Here is a 22100-nt window from a genome sequence, read left to right as displayed (position 1 = left end):
TAGAGGGTGGTAAACTGGAAATAGAGGTCTACAGGAAACCTACCCACACAGACCAGTACCTTTTGACTCCCACCATCCACTAGATCACAAACTCTACATCACAGAGCATACAAGATGCCCACCAGCACAGAGGCTAAGTTGAAAGAGAGGGAACATCTCATAGGGGCCCTGAAATTGAATACCTCACAAATGGAACAGGTAGATAAAGCCATCAGGTGGACCAGGTTTAGATACTATAAAACTGTAACAAACCAGACACTTACTTAGCTAACCTATTACAAACTAAATCTCAGATTAATCAGATACCCCGCATTAAAACTTCACTGGGCACCATTACCTCTAACCCAGAAAAAATTAGGGATACATTCTTGGACTTCTATAGGAAACTTTATGCACAAACACATAAACCAGATTCTTGAGGTATACAGAATTTCCTTTCTCAATATCCCTCACCTACATTCTCTAACTCCGGTATAGATATGTTAAATGCTGCAATAACAGTTGAGGACATTGCTTATGCAATAAAGCATCTTAAGGTCGGGAAAGCACCAGGCCCTGATGGCTTATCAGCTAAATATTATAAAGTGTTTGCAGATATAATAATTCCTCACCTTAAATCTCTGTTTGACCATATTCGAGATGGTAAATCCATCCCCCAAGAATTACTGTCAGCGCATATCACACTGATCCCTAAACCGGATAAGGACCCTTTACAACCAAAACATTATCGCCCCATTTCCCTCTTGAATATTGATTTAAAAATTTTAACTAGCATATTAGCACGGAGGTTGTCCTCTATTTTGCCAGAAGGAATACATAAGGATCAGGATCTACCAAAACACCACTGGGCATATTAGCCTTGGATATAGAAAAGGCATTTGATTCCCTTGACTGGCAATATCTTAGAGCAATACTTGGCTCTGTTGGGATCAGTGAACCCTTTACTACTATACTCTCAATGTATTACTCTACCCCGTCAGCCTCCCTGAAATTACCCACTTCCTCCTTTCAAACTATTGTGATACAAAGAGGTACGAGACAGGGGTGTCCATTGTCCCCGGCCCTTTTCGCCCTCGCAATGGAACCTTTGGCAGAGGCTATTAGGAGTAATTAAAATGTTAAGGGCTATACTATAGCCAATACTGAACATAAAGTATCCCTTTTCGCAGACGACTTGTTGCTTACTGTTACACAGCCACTAACTACGTTTCCCAATCTTCTCCAAATTATTCAGGAATTCTCTAAGGCCTCGGGGCTACGACTGAACCAGGATAAGAGTGAGTTTATGCCTTGCAGCATCTCCAAGAGTATCAGTAAGCTTATTGAACTCAAGTTTGGGTTCCAAATAAATATCATATATAGGGATACACCTCACTGCCAATCTAGAAACAATGTATAAAAGTAATTACCCTCAACTGTATAGGAGACTGATACACTAACTACAGGAGTGGAGGCTAAAGCAGATTTCTTGGATAGGGAGGATAAATTGTATCAAAATGATGACTTTGCCTAGGTTGTTATATTATTTTAGAACTCTGCCCATTGCCATTTTGAGAAATGTCTTGATTAGTTTCCAACAAAAACTTATGGCCTTTTTATGGGGCAACAAGAGGCCAAGGATCAATAAACAAATTATGTTTTTCCACAAAACTAGAGGAGGATTGGGAGTCCCAAAGTTGCTCAATTATTACAGAGCAGCACATTGTGCCCAGATTCCCCCAATACATAGAGGACCTCATGCACCTTTGTGGGTGACCATGGAGACAAACATGGTACAGCTCTTCTCATTAAAGAGCTTACTGTGGAATCCAAACTCAGATATCAAAATTTGCAGAACTGTGTCTCCATTGACCTATATTATGGAACATACTTAAATTCAAATATCATTTGGCCTTCTGGACTGGTACCATTACATGGAAACACCCTTTTTCCCCCAAGCCGGTCTGAGTCAGCCTTTATCTGGTGGAAAGGCAGAGGAGTGACAACCGCTCATCAGCTTACTGATGGATCTAAGCCATTACATATGGAGGAACTTATCCAGAAATATCAGGCCCCGACTACTGAGATTTACCAGGCGATGCAACTATCACACTTTGCTACACATTTCTGGAATAAAAATATGGTCTCTTGAACCTTTTTGGAAGCTATCTGCATGACTTCCCCAATGAGTAGATATGTTTTATCAGCTATTTACAGCCATCTGAACCATGCTGCTCTACCGGAAGAATTCCAACATATGCTGGAATGGGAAAAAGACTTGGGGAAAACGTTTTCTCCGGAAACATGGCTCAAAAGCTATTTGAGAATTTTTAAAGGGAGTTATAATGTCACCATAGTGGAAACCTCACTTAAACTCTTTCACAGAGCGTACTATTTTCCAGAACGACTTCATCGTATATATCCAACTGTCTCGCCTCAATGCTTTAGGAACTGTTCTACTAGAGCAGGGGTCCCCAACCTTTTTTTATCCGTGAGCCACATTCAAATGTAAAAAGAGTTGGAGAGCAACACAAGCATAAAATATTCCCTTGGGATGCCAAATAAGGGCTGTGATTGGCTATTTGGTTGCCCCTATATGGACTGGCAGCCTACAAGAGGCTCTACTTAGTACTATACTTAGTTTTTATGCAATTAAAACTTGCTTCCAAGCCTGGAATTCAAAAATAAGCATCTGCTTTGAGGACACAGAGAGCAACATTCAAGGGGTTGGAGAGCAACATGTTGCTTGCGAGCTACTGGTTGGGGATCACTGTACTAGAGGGACGGTATGGCATACCTGGTGGAGCTGAGATTCGAAGTGAACAGCACCACAATATCCTGTTGTAATTAAAATGCCTTTGCACACTTATAGGGCATTACCGCAATGTTTTAGGCCTCATTTGGCCCTTTTTCAAGCCCCTGAAAAAGTGCCAAATTAGGCCTGAAACATTGCAGTAATGCCCTATAAGTGTGCAATAAAGGCATTTTAATTACAACAGGATATTGTGGTGCTGTTCACATTGAATCTCTGCTCTATTTGCTGGTGGGAAGTGGCCACTGGATAACCTGCACCCATACAAAGTAAGAAGATTTAACAAAGTTGTGCTGACTATTTTGCCTATGTACCTGGTGGAGCTGTCCTATAGCACAACCCTATGGCAAAAGATATCTCAGGTATTATCTAAACTCTTCTATACCCGTATTGATCCATGTCATGCTCCTTGGACATAAGCTTGAAGGCATGAACCAGTCGGCACAACATTTGACACAACATATCTGTATGGCAGCTAGGATTCATATTGCAGCACAGTGGAAATCAACTTGCCTCTCTTTCTTTTTTTTCTTCCTTTTTTATTATATCTTTTCCCTTTAAAGCAATGTATTGTACCATGCATTTATGTGTTGTGCATTACGATGTCATTGTAAACAGTCTTATGGGACAAGTGAAAAATGGTTGAAATAAAAAGACAGTTGACAAAAAAAATGCTTATAGTACCTGTGACTGAATCCTTACAACATGGCTTGCAGAGAAGACATTTATTGTGTATAAATTATTGAATGATTATTTCTACTTCCTTCCTTCTAATCACAGGAGTAGCCGGCCTGTTAATAAAACCTTCTTGGGTGGCATCTCGGCCGACTTCCAGGAATTTTTAATGGAAAGTCTGAGCACAGAAGCCCATTCTATAATTGCCATTTTAATGGACTTTAGCCATATCACTCTATACAAATAACATTTAACATATACTGCAATAAATCCTTCATGGTTATTGTTCAGATTATTAACCAGACCAGGGAGGGCGTTCTATTTGTTCTCTTTTTTCTTCCTGAGAAAGTTGTGATATATAACAATATGTTGCGCAATATGTTGGCGCTCTAAAAAAACACATTAATAATAATATTAATAACAACAACATGATTTTATTGTGCAATAACTACATATGAGCAAATGGAAGACTGACATATATATGGAGTTGGGTGTTCAATGCTGTCCAGGTTCTGGACCAAATTTTAGGAGACTTAGTTAGAGAGCCAGGAGTTTCCAACACAAGACTACCCAACTGGCTGCACCTGCCTTTCTAATAACACTTTTATTATTTGCAGAAAAATAAGAAGAATTAAGAAAATCGAAGAAGAGAAAAAAGAGCATGTACCAGGCTGACGGTAACTATATAGTAAGTGTGGAAACAACACCAGGTTCTGTGATGTCCATACATTGTTGGTGCGGCTTCCCCATATAAGATCATTTATTGCAGTGATGAATTTTAAAGTTGTTGTTCCGCTTTGAATTAACATTTAGTATGATGTAGAGAGTGATATTCTGAGACAATTTGCAATTGGTTTTCATTTTTTATTATTTGTGGTTTTTGAGTTATTTAGCTTTTAATTCAGCAGCTCTCCAGTTTGCAATTTCAGCCATCTGGTTGGTAGGGTCCAAACTACCCTAGCAACCATGCATTGATTTGAATAAGAGACTGGAATATGAATAGGAGAGGGACTGAATATAAAGATGAGTAATACAAAGTATCAATAACAATAAATGTGTAGCCTTACAGAGCATTTGTTTTTAGTCAGTGACCCCCATTTAAAAGCTGAGAAAAAAGGTTGAGAAGAAAAAAGTAAATTATTAAAAAACTGTAAACAATTAAGTAACAAAGGCCAAATGGAAATTGCCTAGAAATGGTCATTTTCTAACATATTAAAAGTTAACATTAAAGTGAACCACCCCTTTCATTCAAAGCGCATGTAAAGGCAAAAAAATATTTTTTAATTAAAAAATATGTACTGTTTTTATAAGAAACCTGACTGTATGCAGTGAAATTCTCCCTTCATTTACTGCTGTGGATAGGAATTGTCAGATGGTCCCTAACTGCTGTGCAGGGAAACAATCATTCTTATGAACAGCAGGGGGAGCCCCCGCCTTACTTCCCAGCCATGCAGAACTCAAGCAGCTTTGTTTGTTTCCCTGTAGTGCAGTTGGCGATTGTGTAGAGATTTGTATTGGATTTTAGTTTTGCCTTTACATCCTCTTTACTGTTTCCAACTCCAGCTGCAGGGACAAAGATCATGGAGCCAGATTTAAACAGATAAACTGGGATTCTATTTGGAGGATTATTTTGCTGCAGCCACTGGTTCTGCAGAGTTGGAGAAAGTTTGTATTAAACAATACAACAAACACAGGACCCAGTGCATTCTGTATATTCTGATTATTAATCAGTCTTGCTGTATCGGCTTCTGGCAGATATTATTTGACTTGTGCTGTTTTGATCATTTATGACGATCCCTAAGCAGCCCAGACCACACTGAGCATGTGCACAGTCTTAGTCTTGCAAAGATGTTACAAGATGGTGCGGCCAACTTTGAAAACATAAATAATTTTTTTAATAAGGCTTGTGGTGCATTAAGTTCATGTTTATGTTTACTATACAAAATACAGCATTTCTAGCCTCATTCTATTTTAGACTTTACTTCCCCTTTAAAATGCCGTTTAGGCAGCGTCCCTTGAATTCCAAATACTAACCCAACACACAGCAAGAATCTTTATTAAGGCATTAGATAACTGCAAAGCCCATACTGTACCCAGTTACAGATAGTCACAGCTGTGACCCAAATTAGCCAATTTCACTCTTCTCTTCTGTTTTTAGTGTTTTTCCACTTCTGTTCCCCCTTTTGTCTTTACTTTATCATTTTATTATGATTTTCCTATGTCTTTCTGTCCCATTTTTATTCTCTCCCCTTCCCTTCTTCTTTTTCTCAGCTTTTTTCTGTTGTTTCAACTTTTCATTTGACCCACCAGTTCCCAATTCCACCCCTAGGCTCTAGATTCACCCTTCTCGCTTCTAATTCAAAAGAAAGACTTTAGGGTACCATAATAACAATTAAAGCCATAAATGAGGCAATCCCCACTTTGGATTCAATTACATTAAAGGAGAACTAAAGCCTAACTAAAGGAGGAGCTAGAAATGTTGTACAGTGTGTTTTGAGCCTCTGTACCAGACCAAGGCAACCACAGCCCTTTAGCAGTAAAGATCTGTGTCTCCAAAGATGCCCCAGTAGCTCCCCATCTTCTTTTCTGCTGATTCACTGCACATGCTCTGTGCTGCTGTCACTTACTGAGCTTAGGGACCCACTCACAATATACAGTACACATAGAATAGAAATGTCACAATATAAGGCTGATTAGTAATTAATACAGATAATTACTACATGGCAGCACAGAAACCAGTGCAATTAGCATCAGAATTGAATAATCAGCAAACCTGTAGCATCAGCTTATATTACAGCCAGGGAAGCTCATTTTCTGCTGGATAATTAGTGACGAGCCCTAAGCTTAGCTTCTCAACAGCCAATCAGAGCCCACTGAGCATGTGAGTGTCACAGACACTTTCCAAGATGGTGACCCCCTGTGACAAGTTTGAAGTCCTGGATCATTGCTGCTATTGACAAGCTGAAACTTTAGCCTCGTGCAATAAGTTCACTATATAAAACATGGTATTTATAGCCATATTCATTTTTAGAGTTTAGTTCTCTTTTAAACTCAACACTTACTTGGTCACAATGGTGCTAGGATTGTAAAAAAAACCACTGCATTGTGGGTAAAAAGTGGCGATTGCTGTCTGAATCTGCAATTTGCACACTGCATTTGAGGTGTAGCTCCATACCAATCCTTTATTTTCAAGGAGAGTCAACTGACAATACTTCCACCTATAGGATTTGATATCACGCCTGTTGGGGCTTCCCTAAGATCTGAAATTTTGAGCTCATTACCCATACAGGTGACATCCTAGCCCTGTACTAAATGACTTTACACTACTTTTATTTTAAAAGAAACTGCCTTTGATTTGCCTTGGCATTTTTCTTAATCTCAGAGCAGCCCAGTGCAGAACAGATTTGATTTCATTACTAACTGTCACTTTCTACGAAGCTGATCGGTTCATCTTAAAGGGGTGGTTCATTTTTGAGATAACTTTTACTATGTTATAGACTGTCTGAATGTCTAACTCCTAGAAACTTTACAACTGGTCTTCAATATTTCTATTTCATAGTTTTTGAGTTATTCGCCAGCTTTCAAATCACTGACCCCACCTAAAGAACAAATGCCAGATTACAAATTTATTGTTATTGCTGCTTTTTACTACTCATCTTTCTATTTAGGTCTCTCCTGTTCATATTCCAGTCTCATATTCAAATAAAGTCATGGCTGCTTGGGTAATTTGGACCTTAGCAACCAGTTGAATAAAAAGCAAAATAACTCAATGCTGTTCACATTGACTATAATTCAAATACCCCTCTGTTGGTAAATGTTGAGTGGTAGCTAGTCTGCAACTGTGGGATAGCAGTTATAATAGGTAGAGATGGTGTCTATAGTAACAGTGGGATAATAGTCTCTGGGAAGGGAGTGTGACTGTGGGATAGCAGGTATAGTAGGGAGAGATGTGTCTATAGTAACAGTGGATAATAGTCTCTGGGAAGGGAGTGTGACTGTGGCATAGCAGGTATAGTAGGGAGAGATGGTGCCTATAGTAACAGTGGATAATAGTCTCTGGGAAGGGAGTGTGACTGTGGGATAGCAGGTATAGTAGGGAGAGATGGTGCCTATAGTAACAGTGGGATAATAGTCTCTGGGAAGGGAGTGTGACTGTGGGATAGCAGGTATAGTAGGGAGAGATGGTGTCTATAGTAACAGTGGATAACAGTCTCTGGGAAGGGAGTGTGACTGTGGGATAGCAGGTATAGTAGGGAGAGATGGTGTCTATAGTAACAGTGGATAATAGTCTCTGGGAAGGGAGTATGACTGTGGGATAGCAGGTATAGTAGGGAGAGATGGTGTCTATAGGAACAGTGGATAATAGTCTCTGGGAAGGGAGTGTGACTGTGGCATAGCAGGTATAGTAGGGAGAGATGGTGCCTATAGTAACAGTGGGCTAATAGTCTCTGGGAAGGGAGTGTGACTGTGGGATATCAGGTATAGTAGGGAGAGATGGTGTCTATAGTAACAGTGGATAATAGTCTCTGGGAAGGGAGTGTGACTGTGGGATAGCAGGTATAGTAGGGAGAGATGGTGCCTATAGTAACAGTGGATAATAGTCTCTGGGAAGGGAGTGTGACTGTGGGATAGTAGGTATAGTAGGGAGAGATGGTGCCTATAGTAACAGTGGATAATAGTCTCTGGGAAGGGAGTGTGACTGTGGGATAGCAGGTATAGTAGGGAGAGATGGTGCCTATAGTAACAGTGGATAATAGTCTCTGGGAAGGGAGTGTGACTGTGGCATAGCAGGTATAGTAGGGAGAGATGGTGCCTATAGTAACAGTGGATAATAGTCTCTGGGAAGGGAGTGTGACTGTGGCATAGCAGGTATAGTAGGGAGAGATGGTGCCTATAGTAACAGTGGATAATAGTCTCTGGGAAGGGAGTGTGACTGTGGGATAGCAGGTATAGTAGGGAGAGATGGTGCCTATAGTAACAGTGGATAATAGTCTCTGGGAAGGGAGTGTGACTGTGGGATAGCAGTTATAATAGGTAGAGATGGTGTCTATAGTAACAGTGGGATAATAGTCTCTGGGAAGGGAGTATGACTGTGGGATAGCAGGTATAGTAGGGAGAGATGGTGTCTATAGTAACAGTGGATAATAGTCTCTGGGAAGGGAGTATGACTGTGGGATAGCAGGTATAGTAGAGAGAGATGGTGTCTATAGTAACAGTGGATAATAGTCTCTGGGAAGGGAGTGTGACTGTGGCATAGCAGGTATAGTAGGGAGAGATGGTGCCTATAGTAACAGTGGGCTAATAGTCTCTGGGAAGGGAGTGTGACTGTGGGATAGCAGGTATAGTAGGGAGAGATGGTGTCTATAGTAACAGTGGATAATAGTCTCTGGGAAGGGAGTGTGACTGTGGGATAGCAGGTATAGTAGGGAGAGATGGTGCCTATAGTAACAGTGGATAATAGTCTCTGGGAAGGGAGTGTGACTGTGGGATAGCAGGTATAGTAGGGAGAGATGGTGCCTATAGTAACAGTGGATAATAGTCTCTGGGAAGGGAGTGTGACTGTGGGATAGCAGGTATAGTAGGGAGAGATGGTGTCTATAGTAACAGTGGATAATAGTCTCTGGGAAGGGAGTGTGACTGTGGGATAGCAGGTATAGTAGGGAGAGATGGTGCCTATAGTAACAGTGGATAATAGTCTCTGGGAAGGGAGTGTGATTGTGGGATAGCAGGTATAGTAGGGAGAGATGGTGTCTATAGTAACAGTGGATAATAGTCTCTGGGAAGGGAGTGTGACTGTGGGATAGCAGGTATAGTAGGGAGAGATGTCTATAGTAACAGTGGATAATAGTCTCTGGGAAGGGAGTGTGACTGTGGGATAGCAGGTATAGTAGGGAGAGATGGTGCCTATAGTAACAGTGGATAATAGTCTCTGGGAAGGGAGTGTGACTGTGGGATAGCAGGTATAGTAGGGAGAGATGGTGTCTATAGTAACAGTGGATAATAGTCTCTGGGAAGGGAGTGTGACTGTGGGATAGCAGGTATAGTAGGGAGAGATGGTGCCTATAGTAACAGTGGATAATAGTATCTGGGAAGGGAGTGTGACTGTGGGATAGCAGGTATAGTAGGGAGAGATGGTGTCTATAGTAACAGTGGATAATAGTCTCTGGGAAGGGAGTGTGACTGTGGGATAGCAGGTATAGTAGGGAGAGATGGTGCCTATAGTAACAGTGGATAATAGTCTCTGGGAAGGGAGTGTGACTGTGGGATAGCACGTATAGTAGGGAGAGATGGTGTCTATAGTAACAGTGGATAATAGTCTCTGGGAAGGGAGTGTGACTGTGGGATAGCAGGTATAGTAGGGAGAGATGGTGCCTATAGTAACAGTGGATAATAGTCTCTGGGAAGGGAGTGTGACTGTGGGATAGCAGGTATAGTAGGAAGAGATGGTGTCTATAGTAACAGTGGGATAATAATTGTGTTATCATTGACTCATCAGTGCTGTGTATCAGTATCCGTCTTGTTGATAACTGCTGAGAGATGGATAGGACGTTGCTGTAGTAATAAAAGAAGTTCTGGGCTTTAGTTTTATGGGAGACTGATGGGTTGAATGCTTCGTTCCACTACCCCAGTCTTGGAAGATCAGTGACTATGTATTATAACCACATTATTCCTATTTCCAGAGTTCTGTGTATTGTATTAGAAGTGCAGCCTCTTGAGTTGCTTATCATTCTGTACTTCTGTAAGGCTGGGGGGTGGGACATGGACTTTTTTTTTGCATCTGCAAATTGTTCACTGAAATTGGCTTAGTATGGGAAAAGTTTGCCAAAAATCTCCCTATTGAACTGCCCACACATACAAATTGCGCATTGTATACCCGTTTCAATTCTCGCATTCTTCTGCACATTCAACCACGGCACAGACACTGGTAATTTGCTGCGCGCATTTCTTCTGTAGAAAGGACTTATGACTTGCTCTCATGCAGCCAATATGTGACATTTCAGCTCAAACAATAATGTTTTCAAATGTTGCCAGTGAAGGCTGGAGGTTTCACTTAAACTGAAGTAAGACAGATGTAAGAGCCGCAGATGATTTTTTTTTTCATTCTGGTTGGGAAACAAAACAAGGCAGTGTTTACTGAGCATAAGGGCCGGCGGAGGGGGACGTTGGAAATGTGAGAGCAGGCTCTGTTGTTGATTTTAGCGTGGGCATTATTGAGTCGCTTATATGGACCTTCTTAAAGGAGAACTAAACCCTAAAAATGAATGTGGCTATAAATACCATGTTTTTTATACTGTACTTATTGCACGAGGCTAAAGTCTCAGCTTGTCAATAGCAGCAATGATCCAGGACTTCAAACTTGTCACAGGGGGTCACCATCTTGGAAAGTGTCTGTGACACTCACATGCTCAGTGGGCTCTGATTGGCTGTTGAGAAGCTAAGCTTAGGGCTCGTCACTAATTATCCAGCAGAAAATGAGCTTCCCTGGCTGTAATATAAGCTGATGCTACAGGTTTGCTGATTATTAAATTCTGATGCTAATTGCACTGGTTTCTGTGCTGCCATGTAGTAATTATGTGTATTAATTACTAATCAGCCTTATATTGTGACATTTCTATTCTATGTGTACTGTATATTGTGAGTGGGTCCCTAAGCTCAGTAAGTGACAGCAGCACAGAGCATGTGCAGTGAATCAGCAGAAAAGAAGATGGGCAGCTACTGGGGCATCTTTGGAGACACAGATCTTTACTGCTAAAGGGCTGTGGTTGCCTTGGGCTGGTACAGAAGCACAAAACATAATGTACAACATTTCTAGCTACTTCTTTAGTTAGGCTTTAGTTTTCCTTTAATGAACTCACACTACATTGTTTCTGTTTTCTCTGTTTAGGCTTTTTTGTTCTATAGAAATTGCCATGTTCTTTTTCCTTGGGAAAGTAAATTAAGGTGACTTTCTTTGTGACTTTCTACTGTGCCGAAACGTTGGGGTATTCAACTGGCTGGTATGTATCTATATGTGACAATACTGTTATGTATTTATTGCTTTGATAAGATATCATTTTGATTGATGTAGAGTGTGCTCTCATTCTATACATAAAGAAACCCTTTTTTATGCCACCTTTTGTTTGTATTTTTTGGCTTGTGCAAACCCAACATTTAGGGGGGTTATTTATCAAGGTCCGGATTTATCTCAGTATTTCTAATATCAAACTTCAAGCAACTCCGAATTCCCGAATGGACGTTATTTATGGAGAAAAAAGCCCGAAAAAATAGGGTCAGGCAAACTTCGGAGCTTTCCCAGAAAACTCCAAAGTATTCAGAGTTTTTGCAAAAAAAGTTTTTTTCTGAGTTTTTTGTGCCGAAAGCCCGAAATCATCGATATCAGTGTGGACATCAGAGCAGACACTGGGACCTTCCCCATTGACTTAGATAGGACCTTGAGAGTTTTTAGATGCCGGGGTTTCGGATTTGAAGTCTTTAGACCATCGGACTTTAATAAATTTTGAAAAATTCTTAGTTCTTTTTGTTTTTTGCACCGAAAACTACGAATTATTCGAGGTACGGATATTCGGACCTTTATAAATAACCCCCATAGAATATGGTGACCTCCGTTGTGCCCTGAAATGGGGAAAATGGCGCGTGAATACTTAAATAGAACTCGCACGTGTTTTGAGATGTAAAGGTACTTTGTAATCAAATAGGCCATTTATCTGATTCTTTCACATTTTGCTCTGGTGCTGGATAGTATAAGTTAAGGATGAATAAAAAATAATGTTATATTGTTTTCTAGGATTGTACTGGAGAATCAATGGCGCTCTGTACGTATCAGACCACTGCTTTCAGAGTTATGGCACATGAGATAATAATCATTTCATTTGTTCTGTTCAAATGCTAATCTATTTTCTCAAGCAACCAGGAAGATTTATAAATACATGGAAGTGAGCAATTACAATGATTTCTCTTTATTAATGAGACTACAGAACAGCACATGTTTCTATCTAGAACAGCGGCTCTAACTGAGGAGGAGAGTTCTACAAGCTGACGGGAGACAATTGTTAAGAAGGAAACAATTAAGAATTGAACTAATTTGTAAAGCAATATGTAAGGGCTTTGTGTATTTTCCAGACTCCACATCTGATGTTCAGATATATTAATCAATGTCTCATTGGGGAGGGAAAAAAATCACCAAAATCTTGTGCTCTGGGCAGTGTCTCCAAAGTACAGGGCTAACATGAGAAAATTGTATTGTGTGAGAGTCAAGCTTTCCTTATTAGGGTCAGGGCACAGATTCGGGGAGATTAGTCGCCCGGTCAGTATCGGACTGGGGGGGTGGCTGGGGTCCACCGGGACTGCTGTCCAGGGCTCCCCCCCATTCATACTGTGATGCAACGATCCGCTTGGCGCGCATGCGCAACTGGCGCCACACACAAACTGCGCGTCACAGAAAAACATTCTTTTTTTGTCACCTCAATATCGGTAGAGGCGGTCTGGCCCGGCCAGTCCAACCCTTCGCCCAGGCGATGAATCTCCTTTTCCTCTGGACGATTAATCTCCCCGAACTGCCTTCCACTGGCTAGAATGTAAATCGCTGGCAGGATAGCGTTTCTTTTTCCGAATTCGCCTGAAGTTTCCTTGTGAAGAAACTTCGATCGACTTTGGAAAAAAAAGTGCTCTGAGTCCTATCCCGGAGGCGATTTACATTTTACAGTTCAGGGAGATTAGTCGCCCCGAAGAAGAGGAGATTTGTCACCGGGCCACTAATCTCCCCGAATCTGCCTGTGTGCCCTGACCCTTTATATGTTGCTGCATGACGAAGCAGTATAATTCATAAATACTTTATAAAGGGATATGAGCAACCATACCTTTCTTTTTATTTTCCTTTTTATATATCCTTTTATGTTTTTATCTTCCCTTTTCATCCATCCAAAGTTCCTTGTTTTGTAAGTAACCAGTGACTGTCACCCATTGGTGATCCCAATACGGAACACCAATAGGTGCCACTATGGCCCAATCAAGTAATTCCAGTAATTTTATTGTATAAAAGTTCCTGCTGAATTGTGCTTAGTATGGGGGAATACTCATGCTGGCTTTGTTTTATGGCATCTCTCTCTGTACAGATTATAAACAACCTTTGGGGGCTGTTCCTGCTGAGTTTTTGTTCATGTCTTTGTACAGGCTATGAGAATGCCTAGGGCGTTATTTATTGTACATCCCTTTGGACTGACTGTACCCTCACAGATGTCATGCCAATCCTATAAATCTGAAACCATACCCCCTCTTTGGATATAATATTGTTATAACACAGTAGGAGGCCTACTCGGGGCATCTCAGGCAAGAGTGAAACCTAAAGTTATTACTCTTATTAACAAGTATAATAATATTTAAACATTGCCCATATAATATTTCCATTAGACACACTCCACTTGCTGTTGCACATGACAATACGTTCCAGGAGCCCAAAACATAATGTACAACATTTCTAGCTACGTCTTTAGTTAAAGGGGTTGATCGCCTTTAAAGGAACAGTTCATTGTGAAAATAAAAACTGGGTAAATAGACAGGCTGTGCAAAATAAATAATGTATCTAATATAGTTAGTTAGCCATAAATGTAATGTATAAAGGCTGGAGTGACTGGATGAGTAACATAATAGCCAGAACACTACTTCCTGCTTTTCAGCCAGGCCCGGACTGGCCATCAGTTAATTCGGGCAATTGCCCGTTGGGCCGCTGCCTGCGCAAAGTAAATGGGCTGCACCATACCAAAATCTTCTCCCTCACCAAACGATCCCCTGTGCGCGTAGTAACAGTGATCGAGGAAGATCACTTTCTTCTGTCTGAAGAGCCGTCCCAAGGGCCGTGCTTGTTTTCTTTTTTCTGTCTGGACTGCTCATCTTTAGCAGGGGGTGGGGTTTAAGTGTGCAGTGGAGAGGAGCGAGTGGGAGAACTAACGTAACTTACGTCCCCTGTGTGCCCTCAGCTATGGGACAAATGACAGGCAATTGCAGGCAGGGAAAAAGGCACCTGTATACGATTGCTTTGTCCAGTACTGAACAGGCAGGATGGATGGCAGACGCTGGTGCTGCAGATTCATCCTCTTCACCCCCCACTATCAGTGCAGAAAGAATGCTGGCCAAGTAAGGATACAAATCATTTTTATTACACTGCCTTGTGATTTTTAACCCTTTCCTTGTGCCATTTCTGGGGGAATTCATGGAATTCTCACTGTGTTCATCCTGCTTTTAGTTCTGGGGTATTATGCATGGAATTGCAACTGTGTCTTTTGGGTTTTAATAAGTTAAATTGCATCAGTGTCTTTTTTTAAAAAGAAATGTTTAGCTGTCTATATTCAATATTCCTCCCATAATGGGCATGGTCAGATGGTCACCTCACATTTCAGCAGGAACAGCCCCTAACTTTGCTCATAGTCTGTACAGAGATATCCCATAAAACTATGGCAGCATAGGTATTCCCCTGTACTAAGCACAATTCAGCAGGAACAGCCCCCTAAGTTTGCTCATAGTCTGTACAGAGAGATCCCATAAAACTATGGCAGCATAGGTATCCCCTGTACTAAGCACAATTCAGCAGGAACAGTCCTCTAAATTTGCTCATAGTCTGTACAGAGAGATCCCATAAAACTATGGCAGCATAGGTATTCCCCTGTACTAAGCACAATTCAGCAGGAACAGCCCCTAAATTTGCTCGTTTGGTGCCTGTTATTCAGAATGCTCGAGACCTGGGGTTTTATGGAAAACGGATCTTTCCAAAATTTGGATCATCATAGTTTCTAGAAAATCATGTAAACATTAAATAAACCCCATAATCTGATTTTGCCCCCAATAAAGACTAATTATATCTTTGTTTGGCTCAAGTATAAGGTTCTGTTTTATTATTACAGAGAAAATGAAATCAATTTTAAATATTTGGATTGTTTGATTATAAGAGTCTATGGGAGATGGCATTTCCATAATTTGGTGCTTTCTGGATAATGGGTTTCCAGATAACCAATCCCAAACCCGAGGTGGGCTGCTTTGATTTATTTTGCCAGGGCTGCTTTTTTCTCCCAGTCCGGCCCTGTTTTCAGCTCTCTAACTCGGAGTTAGTCAGTGACTATAAGGGGGGCCACATGGGACATAACTGTTCAGTGAGTTTTGCAATTGATCCTCAGCATTCACTTAGATTCAAAAGCAACAGATATGACTCATGTGGCCCCCCCTCAAGTCACTGATTGGTTACTGCCTGGTAACCAATCAGTGGAAAGCAAGAGAGCTGAAAAGCAGGAAGTAGTGTTCTGGCTATTATGTTACATATCCAGTCACTCCAGCCTTTATACATTACATTTTTGGCTAACTAACTATATTAGATACATTTTTTATTTTTCACAGCCTATTTATTTACCCAGTTTCTATTTTTACACTGAACAATTCCTTTAAATTAACTGTTAGTATGATATAGAGAGTGATATTCTGAGACAATTGCAATTGGTTTTCATTTTTCATTATTTCTAGTTTTTGAGTTGTTTAGCTCTCAAGTTTGCAATTTCAGCAATCTGGTAGTTAGGGTCCAAATTCCCCTAGCAACCATGGATTGATTTAAACAAGAAACTGGAATATGAATAGGAGAGGGCCTGAAAAGTAGATATAATGATAACATTGTAGCCTTACAGAGCTTTTGTTCTTCAGATGGGGTCAGTGACAACCCCCCCCCATTTGAAAGTTAAGAAAAAGAAGGCAAATGATTCAAAAAGTATAAGTAAGAAAAAATCAAAGACAACTGAAAAGTTGCTTAGACTTAACCATTCTATAAAACACTATGGGGGGAATTCACGAAAGTGTCGGGAACAAAAAAATGTCTTTAAAATGTCGTAGAAAGTGTCGTAGCAAAAGCCAACAAATTCACGGAGCGTTTCTCCGCCAATTTTCCGACATGTACGACACATTTGAATTAGTGTCGTTAAAAGTGTTTTTTGCGGCGCCATTTTTCCCGTCATTTTTATGAATTACTCGTAAACTCATTTTTTTTTACCGACAATTTTTCAGACACTTTAGGCTCTCCAAAATGAAAATGTCGGTCAAATTGTCTTTTGAAAAGTCTTGGTAAATGTCGTTTGTATGATGAAAAGATATACGACATTTTAGAAAATTGTCGGTCTTACGAGACATTCAGAGATGGTAACATCTGCCTTTGTGAATTTGCCGTTCGTACGACATTTTACAAATTTGTCGACCGCCACTTCTGGGTTACTTATTTTACCGACACTTTTGTGAATTCCCCCCTATGAGTTAACGTAAGGCAAACTACCCCTTTAAACTTTAGTTCTCCTTTAACATATTGCTGTTTACAGTGCTATGCACAATAGGGCATTGAAATGGTTTCATCATCAAGGGTTTCCTTTTCAGTTAAGCTTTAAAATAGAACTAAAACCTAACTAAAGAAGTAGGTAGAAATGTTGTACATGATGTTTTGTGCTTCTGTACCAGCCCAAGGCAACCACAGCCCTTTAGCAGTAAAGATCTGTGTCTCCAAAGATGCCCCAGTAGCTCCCCATCTTCTTTTCTGCTGATTCACTGCACATGCTCTGTGCTGCTGTCACTTACTGAGCTTAGGGACCCACTCACAATATACAGTACACATAGAATAGAAATGTCACAATATAAGGCTGATTAGTAATTAATACACATAATTACTACATGGCAGCACAGAAACCAGTGCAATTAGCATCAGAATTTAATAATCAGTAAACCTGTAGCATCAGCTTATATTACAGGGGAAGCTCATTTTCTGCTGGATAATTAGTGACGAGCCCTAAGCTTAGCTTCTCAACAGCAAATCAGAGCCCACTGAGCATGTGAGTGTCACAGACACTTTCCAAGATGGTGACCCCCTGTGACAAGTTTGAAGTCCTGGATCATTGCTGCTATTGACAAGCTCAAACTTTAGGCTGGTAAAATAAGTTTAGTATATAAAATATGGCATTTTTAGCCACATTAATTTTTAGGGTTTAGTTCTCCTTTAAGAAGTAAGAATATCACATTTATAGTCTATTGAAGGGTAATGCTCTCTCTACTTTCATCTCATTAATCTGACAAGGAGGTATTTACTTGCCTGTATGATTAGGCCAGTGTAAAGGTGGCCATAGATGTTACAATGGTTGCAGGAAAGATGGCGAATTGCAGAAATTCGCCACAAATCCATGCCTGGCGACATTCGCTCATCACTACACCATACAAACGCTGTCTACTTTATCCTTTACAGCGTAGTGTGTGTGGACGATATTTTAAACAGATGTGTCTCTGCTTAAATTCACACAACCCAAAAGCTTTAAAATGTGCTGATTTCTATAATTGTCACAAATGGACTTAATAAACAATTAAATGATTCCTAAAAAGGAAACATCGATCAGTTCATAATTTACTCTACAGAAATACGTTTGTGGCAATGAGTCATGATCTGGTTTTGGATTTCTGAGAAGCAAGTCCATTGACTTGGATCTACGACTGCCTAACAGACAACAGACTTCATTTACAAATAGCAGGCTCGGGGGTGCAACAAAAAAACACAAGCAGACAGTGGTTGTAAAACTCTGTATTGACACATTGCTATTGACTGTCAGGAACGTCCGTTAGCGCTCCAGTCTCTGGCGGCGTCGCATCCAAGATGGCGGCGTCCATGACCCACGTGGGCCTGCATGATGACGTCACGCGTCCTGCACAAAATTTGAAAATAAAAGAACTTCCAGGTCACGAGTTCAATGGCTGATTATACTATCAAGGGTCTGTTGGTTCCAAGTCCGGACCAAGGAGGAAGCTTAGGGGTTAAGTCTAGTGATGGGTGAATTTATTCACCAGGCATGAATTTGTGCGATTCGCTGCCGGCGAATAAATTCGCGAAACGAGCACGAAAATTCGCTGCTAGCGTCAAAAAAAAATTGTTGCCGGTGTCCAAAAAAACGGACGCCGGTGTAAAAAAAAAACGGGCGTCGGCGTCAAAAACCAGACGCTGTCGTCAAAAATGCCATTTCGCAAATTTTCCGCCGTTTCGCGAATTCCGCAAATTCGCTCATCACTAGTTAAGTCCGAGTTTGTGGTATCCAAAGGGGTCAGGCGTAATCGTAGTCAAATTCAGGGAAGAGTGCAATAAGGCAGGCAGCAAGAATCAGAGTCTAACAGAGGGTCAGGAATCCAGGACACAGTAATTTAGGAAAATAGGAAACCCAGGAACATGATTCAGCAATTCCTATAATCGGGCATTGAACCCATGACCTGGAAGTCCTTTTATTTTCGAATTTCGCACCGGGGCCGTGACGTCATTGCGCCGGAGTCAAGGCACATGCGTTGCCCAAAGGGCATCATGGGCACCTCCATTTTGGATGTGGCGCCTCCGGAGACAGGAGCGACAACGGGTGCTCCTGACATTGACCAGTTCTGTGAAATATTTTGTACATGTCTTAACTGTTACCAATGGAAAGTGCCCATGCTCTGCCCTTTTGATGCATATGCAACTTCTTCAAGGTACAACGTAATTGCATTCTGGGAAAAAAACAATGCATTGTGGAGGTCTGCACAGATTCTTGTATTTTTCCTCTTGCCCCTCCCCCCCCCAATACGTCTCACCCCTTTTGACAATTCTAGGCCTTCATTGAAGATCAATCTGTAACTTAAACCCATTGTGAGTTTTCCAATGTTTGTTTATTGACACTGGAACAAGCTTGAGAATGTTTCTCTTTTTACCAATAACATTATTTACATCTTGTCCTACAGTAATTCGCCTATTTCCCAGGACGCACGTAGAACATGTCTGCTATAAATTAACCAATTGACCTTAAAGCTCAGCAACAACAAGATTTGATCCGGGGAACAGAAATGTTTCCACCATCTTAACAGTTAAAAATCTATTCAGATTGGGTTTTGTTGTTTTCATGAATAACTCCCTTATGGTTCTGGTCCAGTAATGGATACAAAGTCTTTTAAGAGAGATTCTAGTTGTTGTGTTCTGCTTATAGTATGTTTCATACTAATGACATGATAGAAAGTGGCTTCAGATTATGAGCAACTACTGTAGCAACTCAACGTGGTCACTTATACAGCAAGTATGGCAGCTACTCTTTCCTCCCCTACTGCCACATGCGGAAATGGTCAATAGTGATGGACGAATTTCTCCTGCTTTGCTTAGCTAAAAAATTTGCGAATTTGCCTGTGAAATTTGCGAAACCGCATAACATTCGCGAAATGGCGTCGTCTACATTGATGGAAGTAAAAATTCAGACGCTGGCCAAAATTCGGTCGAGCATTAAAGTCAATGGGCACATTTAACTGACGCCAGCGGCGGAATTGTTGCCGGCGTCAACAAATTTTTGGCGCCGGTGAAAATTTGCCACCAAGTTTTCTTGCCAATTTCGTGAATTTATTCAAATGCAGAAATTTTACACAAATTCCCGACTGGCAAATAAATTTACCCATCACTAATAGTCAACTAAACCAATGGTTTAGGTATGGAGTTTGTTAAAGGATCTAAATCTGTTATTATGTGTTATTGGCTGTCAAAATTTAAATTCTGGCAGGTCAATTCTCCATAAATATTTGTGTGTTGAACTATTGGCATATATACGTGCAGAGTGGTACTATGCATCCAAAATTTTCCAGGGGGGCGGCAAGTAAGCTAATATCTCATAGCTTACTTCAGCTTCAGCTGTTGGACTGGTGGCTAGATATTCTCCTGTAGAACAGTGAGGTACATTCTGTGCATTTGATAAATACTGTTTTATTCATGAAAAATTAACCACGGGCATTAACAAGTGGAAATTAAACTACTATGACACGGACAAGTAAAATAAAAAATCAGTTTAAAAAGAAAACTGACCTTCGCAATGTTAAAGCTGAAAAGTGGCACTGTTATTAAAGGGCATGTAAAGGCAAAAAAATAAAATCCAGGTTTTTACTTTCTTTAATGAAAAAGAAACCTATCTCCAATATACTTTAATTAAAAAATGTGTACTGTTTTTATAAGAAACCTGACTGTATGCAGTGAAATTCTCCCTTCATTTACTGCTGTGGATAGGAATTGTCAGATGGTCCCTAACTGCTGAGCAGGGAAACAATCATACTTATGAACAGCAGGGGGAGCCCCCGCCTTACTTCCCAGCCATGCAGAACTCAAGCAGCTTTGTTTATGACGATCCCTAAGCAGCCCAGACCACACTGAGCATGTGCACAGTCTTAGTCTTGCAAAGATGTATAACAAAGTTACAAGATGGTGACCCCCTGTAGCCAACTTTGAAAGCATAAATCATTTGTTTGATTAGTCTTGTGGTGCAGTAAGTTCATGTTTATATTTAGTATACAAAATACAGCATTTCTAGCCTTATTCTATTTTAGACTTTACATGCCCTTTAAGGCAAGCTTTGCATCATACCAAATTCTTTTATATACATCAGAATGGGGCACCTGATGCCCATGTCCATGCTCTTAGTGCACAGTTAGATGGTGAGGAGGGAGGGGAACAGGCCCGGATTGGCAATCTGTGAGTTCTGGCAAATGCCAGAGGGGCTGTTGTAAGGTCCCATAGGCAGTCACTATTATGTGGGCTGGTGGAGGACTATTTGGGCCTCTGTGTACCTGGAATGCCAGGAAATATTTTGACTCCCAGTCCAGACCTGGAGGGGAATATGGGTAATGCAGTGCCATTGAGGAAGTGTAGCATGGAAAGTGAAAGTAATTGCCTGCCCCGCCTCTATGCCTAAGCCAAAAATATTTATTGGCTTTAGAAGTAATGGCATTATTTATTTATCATAAATCATATCTTTAATTGTTTAACGTCTTATTTCGTAGTTGTTTTATTATTACAGAGAAAAAGGAAATCATTTTTAAAAATGTATTTTATTTGGATAAAATTGAGTCTATGGGAGAAGGGCTTTCTGTAATTCACAGCTTTCTGGATAATGGGTTTCTGGATAACTGATCCCATAAATGTATCATGAATTTGTTAAGGGCTTTCCTTATTTAACTGAGCTGAGTTTTTCCCTGAGATAAGACATCCCTTGTAAAATGCATCAAGAAAAAACACATTCAAAAATATTTGATTGCCCTATAAAATGGTAGAGCTTTCCTTATTTAACAGAGTTAAGCTTTTCTCAAAGATTAGACTTGTATTGTTTTCTCTGCAGCAAGAAAAATATTAAAAAATAAATTGTAGGGACTTTCCTTATTTATCTGATCTAAGCTTTTCCCTGAGATGAGACTTCCCTTGTTACATGCAGCAAGAAAAAAACATTCAAAAATATTTATGATTGTTCTACAAAGTGGTAGGGACTTTCTTTATTTAACTGTGCTAAGCTTTTCTCACCAAAGCAATGTGTGGTTAGAGCTTTCATCAGTTAGCAGATACCCAACTATATACCTAGCCACTGGTTGGAGATACAGGTATGGGATCTGTTATCATGAAACCCGTTATCCAGAAAGTTCCAAATTACAGAAAGGCTGTCTCCCATAGACTCCATTATATTCAAATAATACAAATTTATAATAATTATTTCCTTTTTCTCTGTAATAATAAAACAGTATCTTGTACTTGATCTCAACTAAGATATAATTAATCCTTATTGGAGGCAAAACCAGTCTATTGGGTTTATTTAATGTTTAC

Source organism: Xenopus laevis, chromosome 6S (assembly GCF_017654675.1).
Source record: "Xenopus laevis strain J_2021 chromosome 6S, Xenopus_laevis_v10.1, whole genome shotgun sequence".
Lineage (NCBI taxonomy): Eukaryota > Metazoa > Chordata > Amphibia > Anura > Pipidae > Xenopus > Xenopus laevis.
Note: the sequence above shows the minus strand (reverse complement) of the source record.